General features: G+C 46.9%; 1 protein-coding gene across 3 annotated transcripts in view; it reads right to left on the bottom strand.

The window, feature by feature from the left end:
• Window positions 1-19,618, bottom strand: part of RAD50 (RAD50 double strand break repair protein) — a 289,914-nt gene that overhangs the window by 228,235 nt on the left and 42,061 nt on the right. The window lies entirely within an intron of this gene.

Below are 19,618 nucleotides of genomic sequence, written 5' to 3'. Positions count from 1 at the left end.
TGGCTTGGCCCTTGCTGTATTACCTTAGAGACTCACTACTTTCCCTTCCTGGTCTCTCAGATCCTTTGCAGTTCACAAATTAAATGATTCCCCTTAGTCTCATCCCTCTCTGCTCCATTCCAGTTTCCAGAGGCTCCTCTGTGCCTAGGGAGAAGTGCAAACTCCCTACTCATGCTTCCAGGACGCCACCACCTCCCAAATCAGCCTGGCTCCTCTCAGACCTGCCGTGGGAGTCTGAGCTGCCTCTTGGCCTTTGCCTGCATCACAGTGTGTACTTCTCAGAGCCCTGCCCTTCCTTGAAGAACAAAGCCCGGCCAGATCTTGTCCCACCTGCTGACCTGCAGTGACCCCTGCTTCCCTCAACTTGGGCATGACAATAGCTACCATTTATTAATAACTTCAGGCCACACAGCAAAAGTACTCTCTCATTTAGTCCCAAGCCTCCAGAAGCTGCAAAGACTAAAGTGTGAACCGCACTCCCTGGAGCTGTGCAGTGTGGGATCCTACTTGATCCTCACATGCTTCTGAGGGATAAAGTGTTAGCCCCATTTCACTGATAAGATAACAAGGGCTCAGAGAAGTCAGGTAACTCAACCATGGTTACACAACCGGCTTGCTTGCGGCAGAGCTGGGACTCAAAGCCTAGTCAGCTTACTCCAAGTCTGGGGTTTTTCACTCCCACAATGGTATCTCCCTCACCCCAGGACCTGAGGACAGGAAGGTGTGTTCTGAGTTGAACACATTGAGGAAACCCAATGAACATCTGGTGGTGGAGGTGTTGATCATAATGAGTTCAATCGGCATTTATCATTCAACCAACAAGTCTCCCCGGAGTGTCTGCAAACCCTGGGGGCGGCAGGGACAGGGTGGTTCTGTTCACTGCTGTATTCCTGTACCCAGCAGTGTCCATACTTAGTACATGCTCAAATAAATGATGCTGAGCCCGTGAATGACTGTCCAGTTGAATAATAAAACAATAAAGCATAATAATACTAGCTAACACTTGTGGCATGCCAGCTGCCTCAGAGAGCTTCCAGGATAGCTGAGGAGAAAGAAAACACCAGTGACAAGGGTTAAAACATGGGATTTACATAAAAATAATGTTGATGTAAAGATCGTAACACCACCAAAGAAAGACAGGTGGACAGCAGCTACCACGAATGCTTCCCACCTGGGTTTGAGATGCTGCCAACAGCTATCACCATTACAACTCCAACACACCAACTACCAAAGCATGCCAGCCCAAATTTTCCTTTTGCATCCTTAGTGGATACTTTCGTTGCCTCTCCATGCTGGAGAGCCAGTATGCTGAGGGCCATCAGATGAACAGCTGTGGAAGCTGGTGGTGCTGAGCTTGGAGAACAGAGGGCTGTCTTTAATACCTGGTGGGCTGTCCTCTGTAAGAGTGGACAAGCCCCCCTGTGTCCTGAGGCAGCCCATGTCACCTGGCAGGGCTGTCTGGCAATGGACTGGACCCTCCAGAGAAGCAGGGACTCATGGGCTGCCTCTCTAGTCGTACCTACTGAGCCCTTACTCTCTATAGCACACACTCTACACACTTGTTCACTCTACAAACATTTATTAACTGTCTTCCATGGCCTGTTCCAGGATAGGGAAATAAAGATGAATAAAGATGAATTAGAGAATGCCTATTGGGGAGAGAGTCAGAAAAGTCTCATCTTGTGGACTTGGACTCCTTATTCTGCATCCTGTAGATGTCCCATCTCAGCCAGTGGTGAAGGGCATTTTCTTCCTTGTAATCTGAAGGGGCCAAGCATATGGTGAATAATTAACAAATACAGGCATCCCTCAATCAGTGCTATATGGGGTCCAAGGGGCTTGGTCCCTGTTATGTTCATTTGTAAATGCCCCTTCAGAACCCCTGAAATCCAAACAGGCTATGGCCATGGTTTCTTCCAGGCTCTGTTCCCATGACCACTGGCTAACCCTTCCCTGCTGTAGCGACATGTCAAAGGATGTCCTCCAATCCTAATTAAATCCCATAATGGTCTTTATCTGCTGTTTCTTCTAAGGCTCCTCAATCTGCAGTTAACACCTGTGGTTTCAGCAACCAGTGTGGCCCTCTTCTGTGCACCCAGGTTCCACCACCAGCACAATTACTGGTATGCCTTTGTCACCAGTTTGGGTCAGAGTTGTTTTCCAGAATTGGAAACAACGGCAGAGAGAGACGTGAGAGAGAGAGGGAGAGGATAGCATCAGACACTATCATGGCAGAAGGGAGCACACAGTTTGGCAAGCGTGGTTCCAGAGGAGGAACAGCGTGCAGCAGAGTTCCTTCTGTTGCCCTGTCCATCTGGCCACGAACTCAATCTCTGTTCACTGCACTGTTCAACAATGTAATAGATTCATATACATGCACACATACACTTAATTTTGTGTGTGTGTGAAACAATAATTATGCAGGAAAATGCATAAAACTCCACGTTCATAAAGCAAAGATCTGTATAACCACCACCCAGGCGAAGAAATAAAACCATGCCGGCACCCCAAAAGCTGTCCCTCCCCAGCCTCTCCCTAATCACAACTCCAACACTTCTCTGTGGTCATAAATAAATTGACTTTTGTGATAAGAATTTTTCTTAGCTTTTTATAGTTTAACCTCCTCTGCATGTATCCTTAAACAATACTGTCCTGTTTTGCGAGTTGTTAAGCTTTTTATGAAAAGAATAACCATACGATATGTATTGTTTTGTGTCTTACACTCAACATTATGTTGGTAAGAGTTCTCCATAGTTCATTCATTTTTATTCCAGGAATGTTGCACAACTTATTTAACTCTAACGTCGGTGGACATTTGGGCTCTTTCTGGGGCTGTGTGGATATTCTGGTGCACGTCTCCTGGCACACGTGGCGCATTATGAAGTATACATATTTTCAACTTTACCAGATCACTTATATACTTTTTAATTTTGAAAATGCTTCTCAGGGAAACAGTACTGGAACACACTGGGACACACTGGTGGTCTGAGGCAGAGGAAGGTATGCCCAACCTTGCAGTCAGACCTGCCTACCTCCTGTCCTCAGAGTCATGTCCCTTCGAGCCTTGCCCCCCTGCCACCCACAGGCTGGGGCCCACTCAGCAAGGCTCCTGTCCGGCCTCCCTACCTCACTGATGCAGAGTTGGGTGGGGGTGGGAAGAGGTCGAGAAAGAGGAAGTAGAAACCAAATACGAGAGCCACAGAGAAGTCCGGTCCACAAACCTCAGTGTTTCAGCAGTACTCTCTGAGGGAGAGAAGCATGCAAGCCTCCTGCAGAGCCTGCCTTGTGACATGTGTGCAGCTGGAAATGCACCCCTTTCCACCAGGTTCCCTTACATGAGTCACTGCATGCAAACCTCACCCCAACCCTGTGAGGTAGGTATTATCATCCCCATGTTGTAGATGAAGAAACCGAGGCACAGAGACACTAAGTGACTGGCAACATAGTACACAGGTTAAGAGCATGAGCTCTAAACTGCTGGGGTTTAAACTGTGGCTTCCCAACTTACTACTGGCACAGTCTTGGACCAGGTGTCTGACTTCCTTTAGCCTTAGTTTCTTCTTCTGTAAAATGGGACTAACTAGCTCACAGGATTATTGGGAGAGTTAAAAGAGAGAACCTGTGGAAGGAGCTTACCTCAGCTTTCCTGGCACAGAGGAAGAAGGAACAGAACTATGAAATGGTAACTATTGTAGAGTTCCCAGGTTGCACAGCCAGGGCCTGGGGGCCTTGTCCTGGCAAGCTGGGACCAGGCCTCCAAGTCTAGGGTGCTGGTCCGGCGCTGCGTGAGAACTCAGCAGAGTGCCGGCCAGGAGGACTCTGAAACAGGCACTGGGCACCTCGTCCACCTTTGCCTCAAAGGGCAGTGATTTCTGAGAGGGAGCAGCTGATCTCTGCCACGTGCTTCAGCTCAGCTTCAGTGGTGACACTGGCTTTTGGGAGGCCACACTGGCGGGTGACAGCAGTGGTGGCCAATGGGCAGCAAAGCCTGTTGTTAAGGACACTGTGAACCTTATTTGGCGATATTGGGCTGACCCTGCATTCACCTCTAAGAACCCTGGGAAACGCCAACCACAGATGTGAAATGAACATCTCAAAACCACAACTGCATTTCCTTTGAGAAAAGATTCGGCTCTCCTCTCCAACCTGCCTGTCTCTCGGGCTGGAGGCCTTCTGTTCAAAGGCTTGCAACTTCAAGAGTTTTCAAGAAAAGCCTGGACGGGAGGGTCTGTGACAAACCTGGCTGGGCACGGAAAGGGCAGAGGCTACTGAATGGGCAGCCCCAGGGCCCAACAAGGACCTTGGAGGCTTCTGTTCTCACCCTGGCAGTGGCTGCCCCCTACCCAGGCCTCCCCAGACTCACACACACCCTGAGGGCCTGTTCCTGGCCCCACTTCCTGCAGCCTTGGGGGCAGGGACCCTAAAGTGTGCTGGTGCAAGGAAGAAGCATGGCACACAGGGAGGAAGTGGGCCTGCCTCACGCCCTCACCATCTGCATCGGCCACACTGCCTCGGCGCAGCATCAGCTCAAACGGTCGGTGGTTTCAGTTTTTCACCTCCCTTTGGTGCACCTTCTAGCTTAACATTAAGTAAAACTGTTGCCCCACCCCAGACAAATGTGGGAAGGAAGCTTGCCCTCAATATTTCCAAAATAATACCTGCCCCTTTCTTCCCATCCACACAGCACCTTTTGAGTCTAGGGACTGCACTCACATTCACCATCTCATTGGGTCCTCACCACACCGGCTAAGGTAATAATAGCTAATGAGAGTTAATCCTCACTATGTCCAGGAACATGAATTAACTCACAAAATCCATTTTAATGATGTCCATTTTATAGAAGAGAGAAACAAGGCAAAGAGATTAAGTAATTGGCTCAGGATCACATAGCTCAGCTCGTGAATGCGAGAGCTGGGGTTTTATTTCAGCCCAGTTCCAAAAATCTTCCTCTTTATCTTATGATAGCCTTTCATGCCACGTAGACAAGAACATACCCCATTTACAGATGAGAAAAGATGCTCGGAAGACTAAAAGCACAGTGTGGGGCCTGAAGTCAGGCTGTTTGCTCTGTTCCTATCTCCTCCCTGAGGACCTCCACCAGCTTCCTCCATCTGCCTCCACCATGGTCACAGTCACACCCCCAATTCAGATTGTCTCCTCCTGACCCTCAGGCTAAAAGTGGCTTTTCTTTTCTTGGGTAGCCCAGGAGCCAAGTGTCCCTGCCTGTTTGGAAGAGGCAATGTGAGGCCCATCTGTGCAGGTAAGGGGGCAAATCCAGGGCAAGAGAGGGTATGCCACAGAAGACCCCTCCACCCCCACCTTCCCCCACCGAGCCTGCAGCCCTCAGAAACTGCCTGCACACACCAGGACAGTCAAGGCATCCCCACAGGATGGGGTCTGGGAACCGGGGGCAGCAGAGCTGGGCCTCTCTTCAGAGCATCCTCAACTAACGGTGCTCTGAGGGGTTAGGATGGGGTCTGAACCTGCTGGAGCACTGTCCCTTCTCTTCAGGCCTGCCCTCCCTTGCTGAACACATAATTTTAGTGTGCCAGGTACTACTCCAGGCAGTGGGGATACAACAGGGAACAATAAAGACCAGGCTCCTGGCCTCACAGAGTTTAGTTCTGATGAGGGCCACACATTAGGCTAACAATCAAACAAAATACAGGGCGCTACGAGAGTGTGCAGCTTCGGGGGCTTGAATCTGGGCAAGAGGAGTGTGTGGGGTTGGAGACTCAGGGCAGGCATTCCCTGAGGAAGAAACATTTCAAGCAAGAAGAGGGAAGGGGTGGGGTTAGCAGGTGGAGGTGTTCTTGGCTCCAGCCCATGGCCCTCCTCCACCGCATTCCAGTCCCTTCAGGAACTTCCAGGAAGACTGCTGGGCTGGTATCCTTGAAGCTGCCCCTGAACAGTGCCTTTGTCAGCAGCTGCTTTTTGTGTTTGTGCCTGGGTGAACACAAACTCGTGTGTGTGTGTTTCGGGAGTATCCGAGAGGGGAGAAATCAGAGTTTTCAATCTTTGATCCTCAGCTAAACTCAAACTGTTTGAGAAAATACCTCATTTCCTCATCAGGCCTGCATGTGCGTGTGGGGGAGCCCCCGCAGGCCAAGGGGGTGAAGGCAGCTGGTGGAGCAAGATGCTGTTGGCCCAGATTAACCGAGCCAGGCCCTCTTCTAAAGTATCACTGAAAATAGTTTTTCAACATAAGCGTGAAATTAGCTTTTCCAGGGAGATGAAACCCTCCTAGGGCTGACAGCAAGCAGGCCAGCCTTGCAGGAAGCCCCTGTGGCTGCGCGCCTCCCAGGCTGCAGACTCCCAACCGCCTGGCGCCTGCCAATGCTGACCAGCAGGCATGTGTCTGCCGCCAGCCTGCTCACGGGGACACCCTCGTTGCTTTTGCAGTGGAAGCCCCTGGGCCCCTCTAAACATGCTTCTCCCCGCCTTTTCCGTTTCTTCCTCCCTCGGGGACTCTCCCTGTGGAAAAGAAACCCCGCACTTGGGGTTGTGAGGCTGTGATTTCCAGTTTCATTTTCTAGTTTCAGTTTAGAAGCATCTCTGCCAGCTTTCCACTCCCCCTGCCCTAGGGCCCTGGAGAGTTGCTGAGGGGCAGGGAAAAATTGTTCCAGCCAGCACCCTGCTCCTTGGAGACCCTCAGAGGGCAGTGAATGTCAGAACCCCCTGGCCATGGGTGTGCGTGTGTGTGTGTGTGTGTGTGTGTGTGTGTGTGTGTGGAAATGCAGATTCCTGGCTCCCCAGACTCCTAGGCCATAGTTTTGGGCCCTTGGGATAATTCTTACACAGCCAGTGGACCCCACTTTGGCAGTCACTGCCTTAGAGACCATCAGATCGGTCAAAGCATACCTAAGACATGCCCAACCCCTGTGCAAAGCACTTCCCAGGTCAAGCCTCAAGGAAACACAACGTCTTGGTTCAGCATCTCTGCCCCCTCCCCCATCTGGTGTTGCATGCACCTCAGAAGCCAGTTCTTTGGGGCCTGAGGTCTGGAGGAAGCCCAGCCTGTGGTCTTCACACAAGGTTCACTCCTACGTTCCAAATTTTCCATTAAGATGCTAATTTATAACACTCATTAATATAAACAAAATAAGAAAGAAAAATTCTATTAAAAGCCCTTAGGTCCTTTTGCCATTTATTTGTAATTTATAATCTGTCTAATTCCAAAAAGGATTTAAGGAGTTTGTATCTGTTTTATTTCCCTCTGTGGTGTGCGTGTGTGTGTGTGTGTATGTGTGAGAGAGACAGGAAGTTTATGGTTTATGTGCGCATGTGTTCATAGTGTAGAGAGGGTGGGTCTTCCAATGTACCACTGCCCTGTTTTGACCTTGGAGGGAGCAGGTGGACAGGTCTCCAGCCCAGCAGATGTAGACCCTGCCCAATCTCCAGGGCAAATTTGTTCTTCAGTGTTTGTAGTATCAGTTTTTGATCAATCATTAATCAAAGTTGCAATAAAAAGATAATCTTCTCAGGACTGGGCTGTAAAACTCCTGGCTGAAACCTTAAATAAACCCTTCTGTGGAGGTCTGAGAGCCAAGACAGAAGGGCCACGTGTCTAGCTGACTTTGGAGGCAAATGACGACACCATGCATTTCGAATCGGTGGGCATGAACATGAACTTCAGTCACCTGAGTAGCTGTGGTCTCTCACTTCACTTGTCCCTGCCAGTGAAGCTGGCAACTTCCTGGTTCCTGGACCAAATGGCAGAGCTGGGGAAGGAGGCTGTAGTTGGGCTCAAGTGCAGGGGCGGGGAGGACTGGGGGCACTTCTGCAGGGTGCAACAGTGGTGGCACAGCTCTGGGGCCAGGCCTGGGGGCAGTGGAGGCTACCTCTGGCAGCTTGGGTCATTTCTGCTGACTCGCTGCCATGCGGGGCAGAGGGATGCCTGACACGGGAGGAGGAGACACCCTTCTCGTGGGAGGAAGACAGGAAGTGCTGCTCCACCCCAGGGCCCAGCAGGGGTCAGAGGCTGGGAGGGGAGGGGCTCTCCCTCCTCCCTGAGCTCCCTCACACTGGAGAGGGCAGATCGGCTCCTTGGGGCATGAAGGCACAGGCTCCTGACAGGTTGGGGAAGCCAAATTTAAGAGCTAAGATCAACAGGTATAATGTGAGGCCCAGCACCAAGTTCAGGAAGCACCAAGCACCAGGGCAGGAGAACATGGGCCCAGCGCAGCAGGGACCAACAGACTTAGGGGTTTAGCTGTTAGAAACCTTGGCGGGAGCCACACAATATCTCTGCATTGGAGAGAGCTGACATGCTCACCTTGTGGCCATGTCTAAGACACACAGCTTCTGAGAAGGTGTGAGGGCACTGCTCTGTCCCTGACCCCTCCTGGCACATTACTGGGCCTGCTCTGGATAACACCTTTTCAAACATGTGGGTGAAATGTGCACCATTTCAGGAGGTGCAGGAGAGTGAAATTCAGTGTGAGAAATCGTTCAAAGATTGATGTTCAGAGCAGAGACAGACTTATTCTGTGTGGCTCCTAGGAAGGAAGTAGTACAAATGGCCTCTGAAGATACACACACGCACACATGTGCAAATATATATACTTTTTTTTGAGAGAATAAGATGGAATGGAAAGATACATGCTAAAATGTTAACAGTGGCTGTCTCTACCTAGTAAGATCACAAAAGATTTTAATTTTTTTCCCTATGCTTACCAATTATTTTCTGAAGTTTCCATAAAACATGCAAATTACTTTTATAATGAGAAAAAGAAACAAAAAAGACTATTAAAAAAAAAGGGGGGAGGCAGCGAATTCTCAGTCCCTGGAGATATTCACATACCAGTTGGATGAATTTTAGCAGGGACTTTACTCACCTACAGAGCACCTCTGATGGGCTGAGCTGGGCGTCTGGCCGGGGGCTCCAAGGGCCCAGCCTCTACCCCTGCAGGCAGCAGATTTACCCCAGGGCTGTGTGGGCACAAAGTAGCACCTGTTGTGCAGGGGAAGCACCAGGAAAGGCAGCACAGATGAGGTGGTACGTGAGCTCAGCCTTGAAGGACAAGCCAATGTTTGCAGATGCACGAGGGCAGAGAATGGAACTGGCATGTACTGTTGGGCTGGAGCAGCACTTAGAACAATTGCCATTCCATAAGCATTTGTTAATGATTTATGGCTGTCTTCCCTACTGGAATATAAGCTTCATGAGAGCAGGACTGGGTGGCCTCATTCATTGTTAAATCCCCAAATGCCCAGTACAGGCAGGCATTCAAAAGATACAAGGGATTATAGAGACATTGGAGATCGAAGCATGTCAAATCCTGCATGGCAGAAGTGAGTGGAGAAGGAGAGTTTGATGACCCATGGGTAGGGTACCCTGAGGAAAGGGGAAAGGCTGGGATGAAGGCTTAGTAGAAGAAGGGTTTCTCTTTTTATGAGATGTAGATGGCTAATACGAAAAAGAAAACACAAATTATTGACAAGGATGTGAAGCAACTAGAACTCTCATACATTGCTGGAGAGAGTATTATTCCTGTTATTATTATTCCAAGCTTCAGACAGCGCTCTGGTCACTGGTTGTTTCAGACATGACTCCAATATCTGCTCTTGGACTATCAGACATAAATAATTTCAGATATGGGGCCAAATCCATGGGACATGGCACAATGGAGAGGCCAGAATTGGCATGTGCCCACTAGCCTCCATAATGTCAACTTTTCCCACATGCCTCTTTACCCCTCATCTCATGCTGTGCAGCTGGCATGACTTCAGTTGGCAGAAGGTGGACGCTGCTCTTTCAAAGTGCACACAGAACGGGCACTGATGAGCTGGCCCCTCCCGTTGAGCTTCAGGTACTGTGGCAAATTCCGTCAGGGTGTTCAGAACCACTGTAGCTCTGCCTGTGGCCTTTATGTACATTCAGTCGAGGTGCCAGTATTCTAGCCCTGGCTGGTAGGTCAATTCCAGACTCACTGTACAGAGCTCCCTGCCATCTAGACATGTGGCGTGTGTGCCCACACAGAGGCAACACAGGGCAATTCTGCTTGACACCTGCATAGCTCAAATCTGAGGGAAGGAAAATGCTGACTTTACATGTGGTCTGTGTTTTTATTGCCTCTTCCTTCTCAAGTTGGAAGACACTGCCATTGGGATTAGCAAATACCTCTTTACTCACTGCAGGGGAGCACACAGAAGTGCCCAGCAGTCCCTGGGATGAGGTTACAGTCTAGAGGTGGGGACCAGATGAGCACAGATGATGCAATGGGGACTCAGCACAAGGTGGCATGTAATCTAGAGCTGCATTGCATAGTTCTCACTCTAGTGCTGCAGGAGTTCAGAAGAGTAAGGGATCAAGGGGGGATGGGGTAGCCAAGGAAGGTCTTTAAGAAGGGGCCTGAAGCAGAGGAGACCATTACAGGTGAGGGAAACAACTGGGACCTAGATGCAAATCCACAGAACCAAGAGGTGGCTAGGCCACGACTCAGGAGGAAGAGCCCTGCTGGCTTTCCCACACAGGAGAGAGAAGGGCCACAAAAAGCAGGCCACCCTCAGTCTACTCCACTGCAGCCCCCCACCCCCCATCCCCCCCACCGCCCTGCACCATGAGCTGTGTCCCATTCACACTGTTCCAGAAACTGGGAAGTACCTGGCATGGGCCCCACCCCACCCCACTTCCTTGACCATAACTACCTGGGGTCCAGGAGGACCAACAGGGGCCATTTTTGTGGTCAGGAAATGTCTGTGGCTGCTATGGACAACACAGGGCCACCCTGGAGGCCACATTCCCAGATTCCCAATTGCCTAAACTCCAGCTCCAAACCCTTACATCTTCTTGGTGGGGGTGAAGGTCATTCTTCCCCAGGTCTACGGGCTCCCCTCAGGTCAAAAATGCTCTAAACTCAAAAGCATGACATCAAGAAAGGGAGCAGCAGATACTAACTTGTGGTTTCATTCAATGGTTTTCAACTTTGGCAGCCCAATAGAATCACCTAAGGAGCTTTTAAAAAATATTCATGTCCAAATATTTCAACAGGCACTTTTCAAAGAAGGGATCTAAATGACTGACAAACATACAAAGAGGTGCTCAAATGTATTACTCATCAGGGAAATGCAAATTAAAACCACACTGTGATACCGCGACACACCCACCAGAACTGCTAACATGAAAAAAATAGAAAACACCAATGGCTGGCAAAGACATGAAGCCACCAGAACTCATACACTGCTGGAGGGAGTGTAAGTTGGTCCAGCCACTTTGGGAAATTGCTTGGCATCAGGTGCTAAAGCTGAACATTCATATTCATACTTGCCCAGCAATTCCACGTCCAAGTATATAACTAATGGAAATGCATACAAATGTGCTCCAAAAAAATACAAACTAGAATAGTCATAGCAGCAGTATTTATAATAGCCCCAAACTGGAAACAATCCCCCAATAATCCAAATATCCAAACATCTCTCAACAGTAGAGCAGACAGATGAATTGAGGACTATCCACAAGTGGAATACTCTATAGCAATGAGAATGAACAAACTACAAGAACTATAAACGACAACTTGGATGAATCTCACAAACATAATGTTGAGTGAAAGAAGCCAGAGACACAAAAGCATATGCTGTATGGTTCCATTTTTATAGAATTCAAAAACAGGCAAAATGAATCCATACTGTCAGAAGTCAAGACAGTGGCTACCCTTTGGAAGCAGGAAGTATCTGGAAGGGGGCATGCTGGGTTGCTGGTGTTTCCTGATCCGGATCTTCATTACATGGAGTAAATTCACTTTGTGAAAATTCACAGAGCTTTACTCTTAAGGTTTGTGCATTTTGGAGGCATGTATGTTACACTTCAATAAAAGCTTAATTTAAAAAATTGTTTTTAAACCCAGATCAATCAAATGGGAACATTTGGGGATGGGAGCAAGGCCCACGTAATCAGCATTTTTAAAAAACCCAGACAATAGTTATCTGAAGCTGGTTGAATTTCTTGGGAAAAACAGATCCACTCAAAGGCCTCAAATGGTCCCGACAAAAAGCCACTTCCAGCTCACTTGAGTGAGATATTGGGGTGAGAAGAAGTTCATCTTTGCTGACATGAGCAAGTCTCCTGCATGGGCAAGGAAGGTATTGCAGCATGCTGTTGTAATGTATTTCTTCCTTGGCAGCTTTCTGTTGAAAGCTGGTTGCATCAGTTTGTAACGGTGTGTAATGGGAACAAGGTGGGCCCTCACCCTGCCCGAGGGAAGTGGATTGCTCAGCCCAGCTGCTACAGGGCCATTTATAGAGACGTAACAGCTGGGCTTCCCAGGGGCTGACACCCAGGCCAGAGGCTCTGACACTCTCAAGGGGAAGGTGTCAGACTCAGGGTGTCTATGTTTGTGGGTATCAGCCAGCTCTGCATTCCAGATGCCTAGGCCTCCTGGCCTCTGTGTCCAGTAGAAACTGCAACGTCTTGCTGAAGAGCACTTTGGGCTCTGCTCTAAGTGCCCTGGCTGGGAATTTTCCTTCCTCCCTGTGTAGTAGTGGTAATCTTCCAGCATATTCTGGTCAAACCATAGGCATCTTGGACAGGACAAGACAGGACATGGGGCTTACACACAGGTGTTGCCCCCCACCTGGACCCCATCTACTCTTGGAGAAAAGCATGGACCAGGAACCTCCTGCTCTGGGAGGGGCTGTGCAATGAGGCCTCGACATGCTTCTTCTAGCCTTCCTGGGCCCTTGATCATCAACAAACTGAGGTTGAGCCTCAGGCTAGGTCTCGAGATGGAGTCCCTGCATATCTGCCTTGCAGCACTGGACATGTATAGGGCAAGAGTGAACAGGAAGGGGCCTGGGGCCTCCTGCACCTCTGCTGGGCAGTGACGCTGGGGTCTTGGCTGGGCTTACTTGGCCAAAGGCAGAGGAGCATGGGCTGGAAGAGAACAATAAACTGAGAAAGCCTACTTCATGTAGGGATAGCTGCATCCAACTGTCCAGCCCCCACCCCTCAAATTAAAAAAAAAAAAAATTCCTAGAGGTAAAAGAACCATGAACAAGGAAGCTGGGGTGTAAGAGTGCCTCTCCACTGAAGCTGCAACTCTTGGCTTCCCTGGCTTCAGTCTCCTCCCCTGCCCAAGAGGGCTGAGGGTCCACAGCTCTGCTGGGATGGGCCAGGGGGAGGCCTGGGTCCCAACCACTCTGCCTGACTGGGTCCTCAGCCCCCAGGTGGCATTCACCTCCCGTGTCTGTGAAATACCATGAGGCTAACCCCACCAGCCAGAGTGACACTACACCTTCCTGTTGTCTTCTTTAAAAGTATTTATGAAATGTTTCCTTTTCACACTGCAGGAAATGGGTAGTCAGGAGGAGTTCTTGATTTTCTTTTTTTCCCCTAGAGATACATGTGCTTCAAAGGGGTAGACAAATTAAAGTAAAATGAAGGTTGATTGAGGCAAGAAGAGTATGGAGGAAAGAGAGTCTCTAGAGTGCCCATCAGGAGAGATGTACAGGCTAAGCTTGGAGTGGGCATCAGCAGAGCTGAACTCTCTGCGGGGCTGCTCCTATGGGACCCCTTGGGCCGTGTGCCGTGGGACCCCTTGGGGGTGTTCTGTGTGATCGGGAGCCAAGCTGTGGTCCTCTCTGGGTTCTAGTTCGTCCTCATAGCAGTGGACAGACAAGTACACAGTACTCTTCGGAGGAAAAGCATCAAAGAAGCTGGAAACACAAAAGCCTGGCGGGTCCAACCTGAGGGACTGCTAATATCAGATCTGGGGAATCCCACCCAGGTATGGCCTGGATGTCCCCCAAGCATTCACTTAACCCAGCAAGGAACTGTTATCCAGGAAGGTATTTAATCCTTTTCTGAAACTGGCGATATTTTCCAGTGTGTCATATATTTTCTGAAAGTTAATCACAAATTCTTTCTCTGGTTTCCTTTTATTTACCTGCTTATTTTCCTTCTCAAAACGCTCCAATAAGTAATATTCCCCCTATGGAGACATCACTAATCCAGTATGCTCTATTATCTGTATTACAAGTTAACAACTAGGAAGCAAACACAAAAAGCACCTGAATATCCTAGAGATGACACAAAGCTCATAAACATGACCCCTAGGAGAATCTCTCAGGGCTCACTCGTCAACTATTTATTCTTGTTTTAGATGCAAATCAGAAAAGGTTTCTGTATCTGTCAGAGTCTCAGCAGGAAACAGATGCATACCCTGCAGGTAATGGAGGAGAATTTAAGGGACTATTAGCAGAACGGTGGGCAGGATTAAGGGAAACCAACTAAGGAAGGTGACACAAAGAATATCCTGTACAGTCATCTGGTTTAGCCATTTAAAAAGAGTAAATGAGATTGAAAAGAAAAAATCAGAGAAATAAAAGAAAAAAAAAGGTTTCAATGATTAAAAAAAAAGAACAGAAAATTGGATGTTAACGTGCTCTAATGCAACACCTTCACCACAAATAAATGTGACAAGAGGCAGCAAGAGACAAAGATGCCATAAAAAAATGGTATAAAGAATTCAAGGACAGCAATCTGCAATCTAGGTCCCCATAAAGAAGGACAAACAGCTCTACTTGGCTTAACAATTCTGAGGTATGTACGTATGTTCATAAAGAGGTCTCCTAGTTATCAATAAAAGGTTAAATGTAGTCACTGTACTACTGCAACAGAACTTTAACAGCAGAGGGGAAATTATAACATAATCCAGTGATATATCCAACCAAGAGAGGTACAACAGGGCTTCCAGTTAAACATGTTGGATTATTCACATGACCCAATCCCCTTTCTCTCCTGAAGCTCCACTGAAATGCCAGTCAAGAAATACAATGGTATAAATACTTAAGAGCAAAAAGAAAGGTAGAGGAGATGTCAGTGGATGAGAGATTGCAGCAAACTCCTGGTAGCTGGAAAGCAGGTGGAGGAATGTTAATCACTGTGGAAGAAGCCAGTTTCCTAGTGCCTGCACAAGGGGAGAGGGGATACTGACAGGAGACAAGCTGCTCCACCCACCCCCAAACCCTAGAGGAGCTCAGATATTGGGGAGATCAGTTGTTATGGATGTTGGGGGTAAAGCACCAGGGAAATTGGATGAAATCCTCTCCAGATTCTACCCCCACACTCCATCCCACATGGTAGGAGACTGGAGATACTGAACAGGAGAGATTCAGGCAGTGGACGGGTAGAGGGTGGGGGAGAATACAGGTATGAAAACAGTGGCATGAAATTAAAGTCTGAAGACTGAACAATGGGATGTGATGTCACTTCCTCCGCTCCACTGCCCCCTGAATATATCATCTCATTTGGAGTTTGATGATTTTAAAACATGGAAGTGATGCTATGTGACTTTCAAGGCCAGGTCATAAAAGACCATGCAGCTTCCATCTAGCTGGCTAGAACATTCACACTGGGGCCCTGAGCTATCACGTAAGACGTCCAACTACCCTTGAGGCCGCTGTGCTAGAGAGGTCATGTGTAGTCTCTCTGGTCAACAGCCCCAGCCCTCCAGCCATCCCTGCCAAGTGAAAAACCATCTAGGAAGTGGAGCCTTCATCCCCGGCTGTTCTGGCTCCCAGCTTATCCAAGTCACCCTCAGTCATTCCAGACATCCCAAACTAGGCCCCACATATCAACCAGCAGAGAAGAGCTGTGCCCTCTCTGAATTCCTGAATCCCAGCATAATAAAACACCTGATGCTACTAAGTTATTATTTGATGCTACTAAGTTTTGGAGTGTTTTGTTATGTAGGAATAGATAACTGGAACAAAGAGTTGGAATGCTTCTCTTGAGAAGCTGAATAGCTCTAGAGCAGTGGTTCTCAACTGGGGCGATTTTGCCCCCCAGGGGATATTTGGCAATGTTTATAGACACTTTTGGTCACCACAATTCAGGAGGAGTCGTGTGTGCTACTGGCATCCAGTAGGTAGAGGTCAGGAATACCTGCTCAACATCCTACAAGGCACATGACAGTGCCTACCACCCACCTCCCCCGCCCTCAACAAGGAATCATCTGATCCAAAATGCCAGTAGTGCCAAGGTTGAGAAGCTTGATCTAGAGAAAAGATGCTGACATTCACAGGCTTATTAACGAAAAGACTGGCTTGTTCCACTATAGTGAATCTCCAGTTAGTAAGTTCTGTCCTAGCATGCAGAGTTTAGTACAGCTTTTTATTGCTTCATTCACAAATATCAATAGACAGAGAAGGCATTTGGCATTTGAAGAAAGTCTACAACATGAAAAAGAGAGAAAACAAATAAAAAGAAACCAGAAGGAAACAATGACAATATAGAGAAAAGAGAACATTAAAACAAAGAAACAAAAAATAATAACCTCAGAGAGATAAGAGGGAGAGAGTACATTCGTAAAACAAGAAGGTGATGTTACAAAAAAGAAACAATCGGAAAATAAGAATGAGTACCTAGATATTAAAATATGAAAGCCATTTTTTTTTTTTAACAAATAAAAGGGTAGAAGATAAAGCCAAGGAAAATTTCCTAAGAAATTTCCTCCACCTGCTTTTCAGCTACCAGGAGTTTGCTGCAATCTCTCATCCACTGACATCTCCTCTACCTTTCTTCCAAAAAGGCAAAGGGAGGGAAAATAGGAGAGAAAATATAAGAAATTTAGAAGACTAACACAGAATATCCAACATTAAAAATAGAAGGGAAAAAATTATCAAAGAAATAATGCAAGAAAATTTACCAGAATTCAAGGACACAATTTTCCAGATTTAAAGGGCCCACTGAATGCTCAGCACAATAAAAAAAATGGGATATAAAAGACACCTATCAAGCACATCTTGTAATCCTTGTGAAATTTCAGAAAACCAGGAATAAAAAGAGGAAAGTCTAAAATCTTTTAGGTTAAGAACAAAAATCAGAGAAAAGGAAGAGGTATCAGAATGGTGTTAGTTTTCAAAGGCAACACTGGAAAACAGATGACGGAGTGATGCCTAAAATATTTTGAATAATACTAATTTTCAACCTAGAATTCTATAGCTAACCCCAACTATCAAACACATAATGAGGATGGAATAAAGACACTTCTAGACATTTTAAACAATTTACTTCCCATGCACTGTCTCTTAGGAAGCTTCCCCCAAACAAAAGAGTAACCAGAGAAGAGGAAGACATGGAACCCTGTAAATGGGTGATCTAATACAGGAGATCAGTCAGGGACACCCCAAAGTGTCAGCTGTACAGAAGGTCTAGACAAAAAACAGACCAGATTAAAGCAGAAAGACAGAGGGTTCAAGAGGAAGAAAAAATAATGGAAGTGACAGAAAATGACATATTGAACCCACCTGAAAAATGAGTATGTTAACCAGATCAGATGAAACATACTGAAAAGAATTATGCATAGATTCCAAGATAAAGAAGAAAATTTAAAAAGAACAATTATTAATTTCAGGAAAAACAAAAAAGTAGTACAAAAAGGAAGTGTAACCATAATACACTACTTAGCTCAATATTCACTGTTGAGTTAACCAAAAATCATGTTACATAATTATTGGGATGATGAAGAGAGAAGTTGTGGTTTTGTAGGAAAGTTCAGTCCTCATCTATCACAGCAAGAAGTCAACAGACACCTAAAATTGTTAAGTCAAGAAATAACAATATAAACAATAAGGCTGTCTCTAAAGAGTGGGTGTGAAAAGGTGGGAAGTGGATTTTTATTATGACTCTTAGTACTATTTGATATTTCAACTATATGCATACATTATTTTGATAAAAATAGAAATAAATTTAAAACAGATATAAACAGTTGCAATACAAAGGGATTAAATTTAATTATTTGGAAAATACACATACATGAAAGAGCCATACTCCAAGAATGCACAATAAACTCGCCATGAGTGGGCATAAACCTCATAACTATTAAGCTCCAAACAAGGAGCTTTCCCTGATGCAGTTGGTGGGGGTGAGGGGGGGGACGCCCCAGGCACAGCAGCCCTTGGGCACTCACTGTTTCTCCTTCCCAGCAGCTGTATTAGCCTGGGCGATCCTTGGGTTTGGCAGACCAGGCTGCAAAGAAGAGAGGTGCTAACTTTTTAGGCTGAATGTTAGGCATTCACCAGGATCCCCTGCCTTTCCTACCCTGGACATGGTGAAGATGCTGGGTTTACTGGAGATGGGCAAGGAGCCAGGCCCAGGGCTTGGAGCCACAGGGGCCCTCTCCAATCAGCTGGAGTACAGGTTATGTCAAGTAGCTTTAGGGAGGCTGCACACACCCTTCCTCTTCTAAAACTGGGGCAGATGAGTCTTGGGACACCATATCTCCTACCAGGAGCTCCCTGGGGAAAGGGCAATGAGGGTGGGGGGTGGGATACGCCTATTGGAGCTCAACCCTAACCTCTGAGGTGCATCTTCTTGAGCAGCAGCCCTTGGGTCTGAAGTCCCCCTCTTTCTTTTCCTTTACTCATTGCCCTTCCTATTCTCTCTCCTCCCTGCCTCTACCTCAGTCTGTTTTGCCCTTTGGAAGAGCTGTGATATAACAGTGGTTTTTTTTTTTAACTTTTCAATTGTTACTTTTTTCATTACCTCATCATTATATAAGTAATATGTATCCCTTGTAGAAAAATGAGAAAACACTGAAAATCATCCATGATTCTACCACCCAAAGAAAACCACTGTCGGCCTGTGAACTTCCAGAATGTTTCCAGGCGTATACGCAGGTAAAAACACTATGAGTCCACATCTCATTTGGGCACTGATCTACTGAACACCCGCCTCATGCCAGGCCCTTCTGCGCCAGGCCTTTAAATGTGTTATCTCACCAATCCTCATAACTCTGAAGGTAGGTGTAATTATCCCCATTTTACAGATAGGAAACAGAGGCTTAGGGAGAGCAATTACTTGCCCAACATCCTATATTGGATGAGGTTATCAATCTGGATTTCAGCTCTCCAGGCTGAGTCCAAAGCAACTCTCCTTACGTGTTTTATAAGCTTTTTCTGTTTTCCTTTTTATTTAACAACATATCCAAACATCTTTCTTGTCAATAAATATATACCTATGTCATCATGCTGCATGATATCCCATTGCATAGCTGTGCCAAATTTTAAATAACCAATTCTTTTCAGTTGGGTTTTTGGATATTTCCTTTTTTTCTATTATAAACAATGCAATTATAAATATCTTTGTACAAACACCTTTGCACAAACGTGATTCCTTTCCTAGGATAAATTCCATGAAGTGGAATTTCTTGGCCAAAGGTGAGCCACATTTTAAAAGCTGTCCCTTTTCCAATTAAACCAATGGTACATGATGGTACACATCTCCCCACATCCACTATTAACTGGGTAGTTACACTCTTTAAAATGTGAACTGAGATTTAACACAAAAATCAGATAAATCTTTTGCTGGAAGATTCCCAGTATATGCCTTCAGAACAAGAACCAACCCAGCCTTGCTAGAAAGCCCTAGATGCCTGTCAAGGCCTGTGATGACTTCAGCAGGCCGGGCTGAACCTCCATAAAGCGCAAGGAAGTGGATGTCTGGAGGGCGGCAAGGATGGCAGAGCAGTTGCAGAGCCACAACTGACTGGCATTGGAGAGGTTGCCATGTTGTCCCAAGGAGAGCCCTGTCCTCACAGATCTAATGATCTCAGAGCCACCTCTGATGATCCACTCTATCCAGGAAGTCAACTTAAGTCTCCTGGACCTTCACTTTTTC

Source organism: Choloepus didactylus, chromosome 13 (assembly GCF_015220235.1).
Source record: "Choloepus didactylus isolate mChoDid1 chromosome 13, mChoDid1.pri, whole genome shotgun sequence".
NCBI classification, from domain to species: Eukaryota; Metazoa; Chordata; class Mammalia; order Pilosa; family Megalonychidae; genus Choloepus; species Choloepus didactylus.
Note: the sequence above shows the minus strand (reverse complement) of the source record. Positions and strands in the feature narration are given on the sequence as shown.